Source organism: Silene latifolia, chromosome 3, assembly GCF_048544455.1.
Source record: "Silene latifolia isolate original U9 population chromosome 3, ASM4854445v1, whole genome shotgun sequence".
NCBI lineage: Eukaryota > Viridiplantae > Streptophyta > Magnoliopsida > Caryophyllales > Caryophyllaceae > Silene > Silene latifolia.
Genome location: NC_133528.1, coordinates 110697061 through 110705832, shown reverse-complemented (window position 1 = coordinate 110705832; position 8772 = coordinate 110697061).

Sequence of the window (8772 nt, the reverse complement as noted above, 5' to 3'; positions counted from 1 at the left end):
ATACAACAATCATTCAATCTCCATCATAACTCCACACACCTGATTACACACTAAAGTGTATAGTCTTGCCAGAATACCCATCGCAACAAGTATTCCCCACCGCCAATGGGGGACTGCAGTCGTTCCCACTTAAGCCCCGCTTATCTCTTCCGAGCGATAACCCATGTTCCTAAATGTGCACATCTCCTCTATGGCGGGTTCCACAGAGGGCGAATTAAGGGCGTGAATCCACTCAGCCGAGGACGCACCTCGCAAACCATAGATAAGCAATCACAACCAACTATATTATACAACAACAATTACCACTTACCAGTTACCAATTACCGATTCCGATATGATATAAAGCAACAACAACGATCAACCATGTTGGATGCGTAAACATAAGCATCTAAAGGATTAATTAACATACAAACTTAAGAAAACATGTTGGATGCCAAAGGGCCGAATAAACACATGTTTAGAGAGATACTTGGGCCATAATCCACAAGTATATGCCAAAATGGGCCGAATTTAAGTTTGCAAAATACACCATCAAGATAAAGAAAAGACACGAAAAAGAAAAAGTGCTAGATAAGGCAAGGTGAGACAAGGTCAAATGTTTCGGGTTTTGTATGGGTTCACGTAGTCGAGGCGAGTACGATGTTCCAAGGCAAAGAGACGATCAAAGGAGCTCCTCACAAGCTGAGAAAGACTTTGAATACTTCGTTCAAAGTTGAGTATCTTCAAGGACAAAGCTTTAGTTGCCTCCAAAGCTAGTGATTGATCGTTTGCCATAGCTTTTCCATGCATAACTAAAGCACCGCCTTGACTCGTGAGAAAGGTAAGACGATCTCCATATGGGAACACTTCCCCACGGATGGCCTTCAACTCCCTCTCAAAACCCATTAGCTTCTTATCCACTTCATCCATCCAAGAATAAACCCGAGAAGCATCCAAACCCGACTCCAAAGACCGTGATGGTCCAACTTGTGATAAAACCGTAGCCAAGTTGGTGGATTGCTCCTCAAACTTCTCCATTAAAGTAGTCATAAAACTTTCCAATTTTGCCTCCATTGGCCCCAAACCCGAATCACTCGGAATCTTCTCAACATCCTTGACAAGTAATAACTCGGGTCCATCAACTACAAGACCCATAAGCTTAATCAAGCGATCACACATATAATCCTTTGCACTTACACCGTAGCTATCCCATCCCACCACTCGTTTGACTTCTAACAATCGAGACACCCACATCCCATATGGAAGGTCTATTGTTGTACTAAATTTCTCCTTGGTAACCGTGAGACTCGTTTGGACTATACGATGTAAAACAAGACTCGCTAAATTCACCTTTTGTCCTTCCAACCATGAGTAAATAATAATAGCCTCATAACTCGAAACCTTGTCTCGTCCTCCCCTTCTCGGCACAACCGTGTTACAAAGAAAGTTTAAGAGGAACTTAATTTTCGCTGAGAGAGGACGGACAAAAATGTTTCCACCATCCGTCCCAACATCCTCAAAATACTTCTTAACCAAGAACTCCTTGTCACTAACAACATTAGACCATTCAAGACTTGGAATAATTTCAATTCCGTCATCGGGGACCGAAAAAGCAGAGCAAAAATCCGAAACATAAACCGTCACATCAACACCATTAACCAATGCATGCAAGACCCCTTTCTTAATCGACACACTAGCAAAGAATTGAACAACTTCAACCGGATAAATTGGACCCGAAAATTAACTAATATGACTCCACCCTTGAAAATCAAGAAAATAAATAAAAAACTTAAGGGCGGGAACATTAACCAACTAAGATTTGGGATAATACCTTCCTCCATGTATAGAATACTTCAAGACACAAGAAACAAGGATGCTTTCGTCATGAGTCAACCGGACTCGATTTAACCCTTCTTTTGTTGCGGTTTTCTAAACATCCCGGAGTAAAGTTCGTGCAACACCGTTCCTTAAAATAACCTTGGGTTCCTCAATATCGTTACCCTCATCAACAACTACCTTATTCTTCCTTTTAAAAAGGCGGTGTCTTTTTCCCTCGGACACCGTGTCATCCCGACCGTGAAACAGGGGTGTAGATAAGTGTGGTTGAGGTGAAGGAAGGCTAGAAGAATTAAGATCATGAGTTGGTAGTGGTGATGACGGCTTGTGAAAGTGGCAGTTTTGTTGATGTCGAGTTGATGATCGGGTCTTTGCAGGTTGTGAATTCATGGTGATGTTGATGGTTGAGTGAAGAAGGTGATGATGAGATTGTGGTAATTTTTTGAGAAGAGAAAAGTATGCAAGTGGGGTGTGGTAATGGTTTACACGGCAAAGGAGGGGTGTAATTATAAGGGTCTAGGTCTAGGTCTTAGGTGATATAAGGCAAGTGGCATCCTAGTTTATGGTAAATAGGAAATAAGGTAAGTGATTAATTTTGGTAAGTGTCAAATAGTGACAAGTATTTAAGTAGTCATAGGAGTTGTTAGGTGGTCAAATTTATATGGTAAAAGATAAAATTTGGAAAGTAAGACAAATTTTAGGAATTGAATTGTGTGTAGGAAATATGAGGCATGAGATATGGAGAGCAATATAGGAGAGTTTGTATGTGATTTGGAAAATAAAAGATATGGTGTATCTTGTCTATTTTGATAAAAGATTAAGTTTGTATAACAATTAAATTCTAAATAACAAATAGAAATTTATGATAAACATATTCCTATAAACGAAATTATTCATGCAACGCAATATACGGACATAGTCATACAATCTTAACTTTACCTAGTCAGTCATAGGGAAATTAAACATATACAGAAGCTTAGGTACCACCAATTAAACCAATTTCCAACCGTAAAGTCTCAAATCGTTCTCTAGCCAACGATTTTGTCAAAATGTCTGCCCATTGTTTTTCCGTACTACAAAATTCAAGTTTTATATTCCCCTTCTCAACATGGTCTCGAATAAAATGGTGTCTTATTTCAATATGTTTTGTACGTGAATGTTGTTCGGGATTTTTAGAAATTATTATCGCACTAGTATTATCACATAAAATAGGAATACATCCTACATCAACACCATAATCACGTAATTGTTGCTTAAGCCATAATAATTGAGTACATACCAGTCCTGTAGCGATATATTCGGCTTCAGCATTTGAGAGAGCAACCGAATTTTGCTTCTTCGAACCCCACGTAATAATACACGGTCCGACAAATGTGGCGACACCCGACGTGCTTTTTCTGTCTAGAGAACATCCTACGTAGTCGGCATCGGAATAACCGACTAGATCGAAGTTACACTCCATCGGGTACCATAAATACAGCTTGGTCGTTCCAATTAAATATCGTAAAATTCGTTTTACGGCCGTCATATGCGATTCTTTGGGAGATGATTGATATCTCGCACAAACGCATACGCTAAACATAATATCGGGTCTACTTGCAGTCAAATATAACAGTGACCCAATCATCCCACGGTAAGTAGTTTCATCAACTGATTTACCGTCTTCATCTAATGTCAATTTCTTATCCGCAACCATCGGTGTAGGCATGGCATGAGAATTTTCCATTCCAAATTTCCGAATTAATTCCTTGATATATTTTTGTTGATGGATCTTAATGCCTTCATCAGTTTGTTGTATTTGAAGACCTAGGAAGAATTTTAATTCTCCCTTCATACTCATCTCGAACTCGGAGGTCATCAACTCAGAAAAATACTTGCATAGATTTCGGTTGGTCGATCTAAAGATAATGTCATCGACGTATATTTGAACAACTAAAAGGTCAGAACCCTCGGATTTTAGAAATAGGGTTTTATCAACATATCCTCTACTGAATCCACTGTCAAGTAGAAACTTTGATAATCTGTCGTACCATGCCCTAGGTGCTTGTTTCAATCCGTATAGGGCTTTATCCAACTTGAAAACGTGATCTTCAAATTTGCTATTCTTAAATCCGGGGGGTTGTTCAACGAAGACTTCTTCCTGTAGATACCCATTCAGAAATGCTGTCTTGACGTCCATCTGGAAGAGCTTCATTCCTTTATGTGCTGCGAATGCTATCAGAAGTCTGATAGCTTCAAGATGGGCAACAGGTGCGAAAGTCTCGTTATAATCTATTCCTTCTTGTTGATTATAACCTTGGACCACCAATCTTGCTTTGTTTCTGATAATGATTCCGGCATAATCTAATTTGTTCCTAAAGACCCACCTTGTTCCAATGACAGATCGATCCTTTGGTCTAGGAACTAAATGCCAAACCTTGTTTCGTTCGAACTGTTGTAGCTCTTCTGGCATAGCGACAATCCAATCTGATTCTGCAAGAGCTTCATTGATATTTGTTGGTTCGATCATGGATAGAAAAGAGTAGAAGGAGCAGAAGTTATTCAAGGATCGTCTCGTTTGCACACCCTTCTTAATATTCCCTAGAATATTGTCCATGGGGTGTGAGCTCTTGTATTTCCATTTTGTTGAAGTACTAGGTTCTTCATCGTTATTTGAGCGTGACCCAACTTCATTTGGATCGGAATTGGAGGAAGTTCCCCCTGAATCAAATCCGGGTGTTGTATTAGAGCCGTTTATAACATCGGACTCTACACCTTGATTTGGATCCAATGTTATAGTAACATCACCTATAACATTAGTTTGGGAGTCCTTATTTTGAGTCAATGTTATAATATCATCAACTATAACCTTGGTTTTCTCCTTTTTATCTTTTAAGGAATGATCAAGTTCATCACTTGTTCCTTCTATCTCATTGTCCTCCAATTCCAATTCCGGGGGATCGTCTCTTGAAAGACGAAAGTCGGGTTCATCCAAGTCTTCTTCCTCATCCTGTAAAGGCTTATCAAACACGTTATCTTCATCGAAAATAACGTGGACACTTTCTTCAATACAGAGAGTTCTCTTATTGAAGACTTTGTAAGCCTTGCTATGATCTGAGTATCCTATGAAAATCGCCTCATCACTCCTGGGGTCGAACTTACTTAACCGATTTTTATCGTTATTGTGAACAAAACATTTACTCCTAAAGCAACGAAGATGAGAGATATTAGGTTTTCGCCCTCTAAGGAATTTGTAGGGGGTTTTCTTAAGAATAGGTCAGATCATAGCATGATTATGGATGTAGCAAGAAGTACTAATGGCTTCACCCCAAATGTTACGAGGTAAACCACTACACAAAAGCATTGTACGAGCCATATCTTTCAAAGTTATATTCATACGTTCAACGACACCGTTTTGTTGAGGAGTTCTTGGTGCAGAGAAGTTATGCCCTACACCATTAACTCTACAATATTCTATAAAAGCTTGATTATCAAACTCGGTGCCATGATCCGTACGAATAGATACAAGATTTGTCTTATATTTGTTTTGAACACGTTTCATGAGATAATCAAATTCATCAAATGCTTCATCTTTTGAATGAAGAAAGATAGGCCATACACACCTTGAGTAATCGTCTACAAGAACGAAGACGTACCTTGATCCTCCTCTACTCCTTACCTTCATAGGTCCACATAAATCCATGTGTACTAATTCCAAGGCTTGATTTGTGCTTACTACTCTTTTAGGTTTGAATGATGATCTTACTTGTTTGCACCTGGCACACGTATCACACATCTTTTCGTGGTCGAACTTGATTTTAGGTAACCCTTCAACCAAGTCCCACTTCTTGAGTTTGTTCAAGGTTAGTGAGCTAATGTGACCAAACCTTTTATGCCACAAACAGGGATCATCAAGTGTAACTTTCATACATGAGAAAGAGTTAGTAGGCACAATATTTAAATCTACCATATATACATTCCTTTTTCTGTGGCCTTCAAGAATAACATTGCTAGTTCCTTCAATAATAATACGACAACTATCAGTATGGAAAACAACTTTGTTACCTTTGTTGCATAGTTGAGATATGCTTAGCAAGTTATATTTTAGACCATCCACGAGATAGACATCACTGATCGCGTGAGACTTAGAGATTCCGATTTTGCCAATGCCGATTACTTTTCCCTTCTTGTTGTCCCCGAACGTCACTTTTCCTCCGTTGAAGGGCTTGAGTGAAAGAAATAGATTCTTGTCTCCGGTCATGTGTCTTGAACATCCACTGTCAAGATACCATTGATTGTTTTCTTTCACTAGTTCCTGCAGAAGGGATTGGATACAGTTTTTAGGTACCCAAGCTAAGTTGGATCCCTTATGATTAGTTACTCTATAGACCAAATCTTTTCGAACCCAGACTTGTCTAATAAACGTTTTTCTAACCCTTGGATTATTTTGTTTGGGAGGAGTTATAGGCTTAGGGTTTTCTCTCGGTCTAGGGATTTCTCTAGGTCTATCATGACTGTTTCCCTTGTGAACAGGTTTACTAGGTTTAGGTCGACAAGGGTTTTGTGAAGTACTAGGTTTCTTGGTGTAGTCGAAGGCCATGTCATAGAACCAACGAAATTTATTGTTCCTTTCTTCGTTAGGTTCATTTATAGGGGCTTCATCATCCTCGATAACTATGTCAACATTTTTAGCATGGTCGGCAATTTTTCGTATATCATGAGCCTTTTTGACACAATTGTTTTGGATGTGACCCGTATGACCACAGTAATTGCATAAGAAATGACATGGTGTCATGAATCTTTCAATCGATCGATCTTACATTACATAAGAAATGACATGGTGTCATGAATCTTTTAATTTGGAATCAAATTCATAACTTAGATCTTTATAATATTGCGCAAATTATCATATTTCAATATTATCGATTGACTTGAGTCGATTTTTATGTTATAGATATTAATAGAGAAAGAGGAAAGATGTCTTAAAACTTAAAATGCCATAAACCGAAATGACTTGGGTTGAAAGCCAAGTCATTCAAAACAAAATACAATATTTGTTCGGAGATGCAAAATAAAAGAACCCTCCACGTCTAACACGGTAACAAAATAAGTTTTTAAGACAATGTCATAACATAACTACTATTATGAAGACATATTCAAAATAAAACGCCAAGCCAAGTCCATGGGTCTCCATCTATGCGACGGCTAATCTAGCTTCCTTTGGAGATCCTCCTCATGCTTGCTTAGCTTTTTCTTTATTATCATGCCCTAAATTTAATAAGAAAGGTGAGAACCACAACTAGTATCATAATACAAAGTTGAGGTGGAAAATTAATATCAATATCATAAACTTTTGGAAGAAATATTACCTACTGGAGTCACACGTCCAGCTTTAATGTCTTCCAAATATTTGGGGAAATTGTGCTTCTAATGGCCTATGTCATTACAATAATGGCACTTATCATCGGATTTGACTCCACTTTTGGGTTTGGAAGAGCTATTCTGAATAGCTTTCCCCTTACCTTTGTAGGGATTGGGCTTCTTACCCTTGTTAGCACTTTTCTTAAACTTTCCCTTACTCTTTGCATTGATGTTGAGCACATCTTTGCTAGTGCTTGCATTAAGCCCCATGTCTCTTTTGGCTTGCACAAGCATTTTGTGCAACTCATGGAGATCGATTTTCAAGTTTTGCATGTTATAATTTACTCTAAAGTGAACATGGCCCTTGATTCGGCTTAAGGAATGGAGCACTCGGTCAATCACGAGTTGCTCGGGGATCTCAACCCCTTGTAACTTGAGGGTCTCAACATACTCAATCATTTTGATCACATGAGGACTCACTTTTTGTCCTTCTTTGATATTGAGGTCAAAGAATTGGGAAGCCGTTTCATATTGAATAATCCTAGGAGCTTGTGAAAACATGGTCACAAGCCTAGTATAGATTTCATAGGCGGTGCACATCTTTATGGCACTCCTTTGAAGACCAGGTTCCATGGAAAAAATCAAGATATTCTTGACCGCGGCGGATTCTTTTTGGTAAGTCTCAAAGGCCTCCCAAACCGCGGTTGTTGACCTAGCATTAGGAGTACCGGGAGGAGCCCCGGTAAGGTATTTGAACTTTTCATCACCTTCCGTGGCTAAGCAAAGTTGCGCATCCCAATCGGTGAAATTTAAACCATTCTTTTCGAGTTTGCAACGATCCATAAAGGATTGAAGCCATGAAACGGTAGTGAGAGGTGGTGCGGACGAGCTAGAGGTTGCCATTGCGATAAATCTAATTGACTACAAAATATGAGACGAAGGAAAAATTAACATTTATCGTTTTAGACTTGTAAAATATTTTCAACAAGTTTAGCATTTATATAATGACCTCCACCCAATTATATAAACGATTCCAAGACCCAAATTCATATTAACTCGGTTGTGAGCCAATGGGCCCTCTACTTCCTTACTAATATAATTTGGTAGGTTAACTCATTTAACCGATTCTACACTTAGAACTCTCGGTCAATGAAATTACACTAAGTCCATCTTTAGCCCGGACCTATTGAGACAATAGTCCCTCTAATACTTCCGTTGAGATCAACCAAATTTCGAAATGTAATAACATTTTATTACCCCACTTACGCAACGTAAAAAGAAAGCACCCCGGTATAGTATTTCAATACCGTATTGTACCCCTAATGAAATTGGGATTCATGAGTTCCTACTATTTGGTAAGGCTAAGTCTCAATTTTATAAAATGTGAAGGTGTTGTCAATTTATTATCTATCTCTTTTAAGTGAACTAAATTAGTGAATTATCGATAATTATAATTGACAAGGTCGTTGATTCGATATAAAATGCCTGAGATGTTATGGCGATTTAGCATGCATGCAAACATATGAATAAAGAAAACATGCAAAATAAAACAAATTCCTAGTATGACCTTTCCTAAAATAGAAAATCAAATAATCTATTACATATTCGGAAACCAAC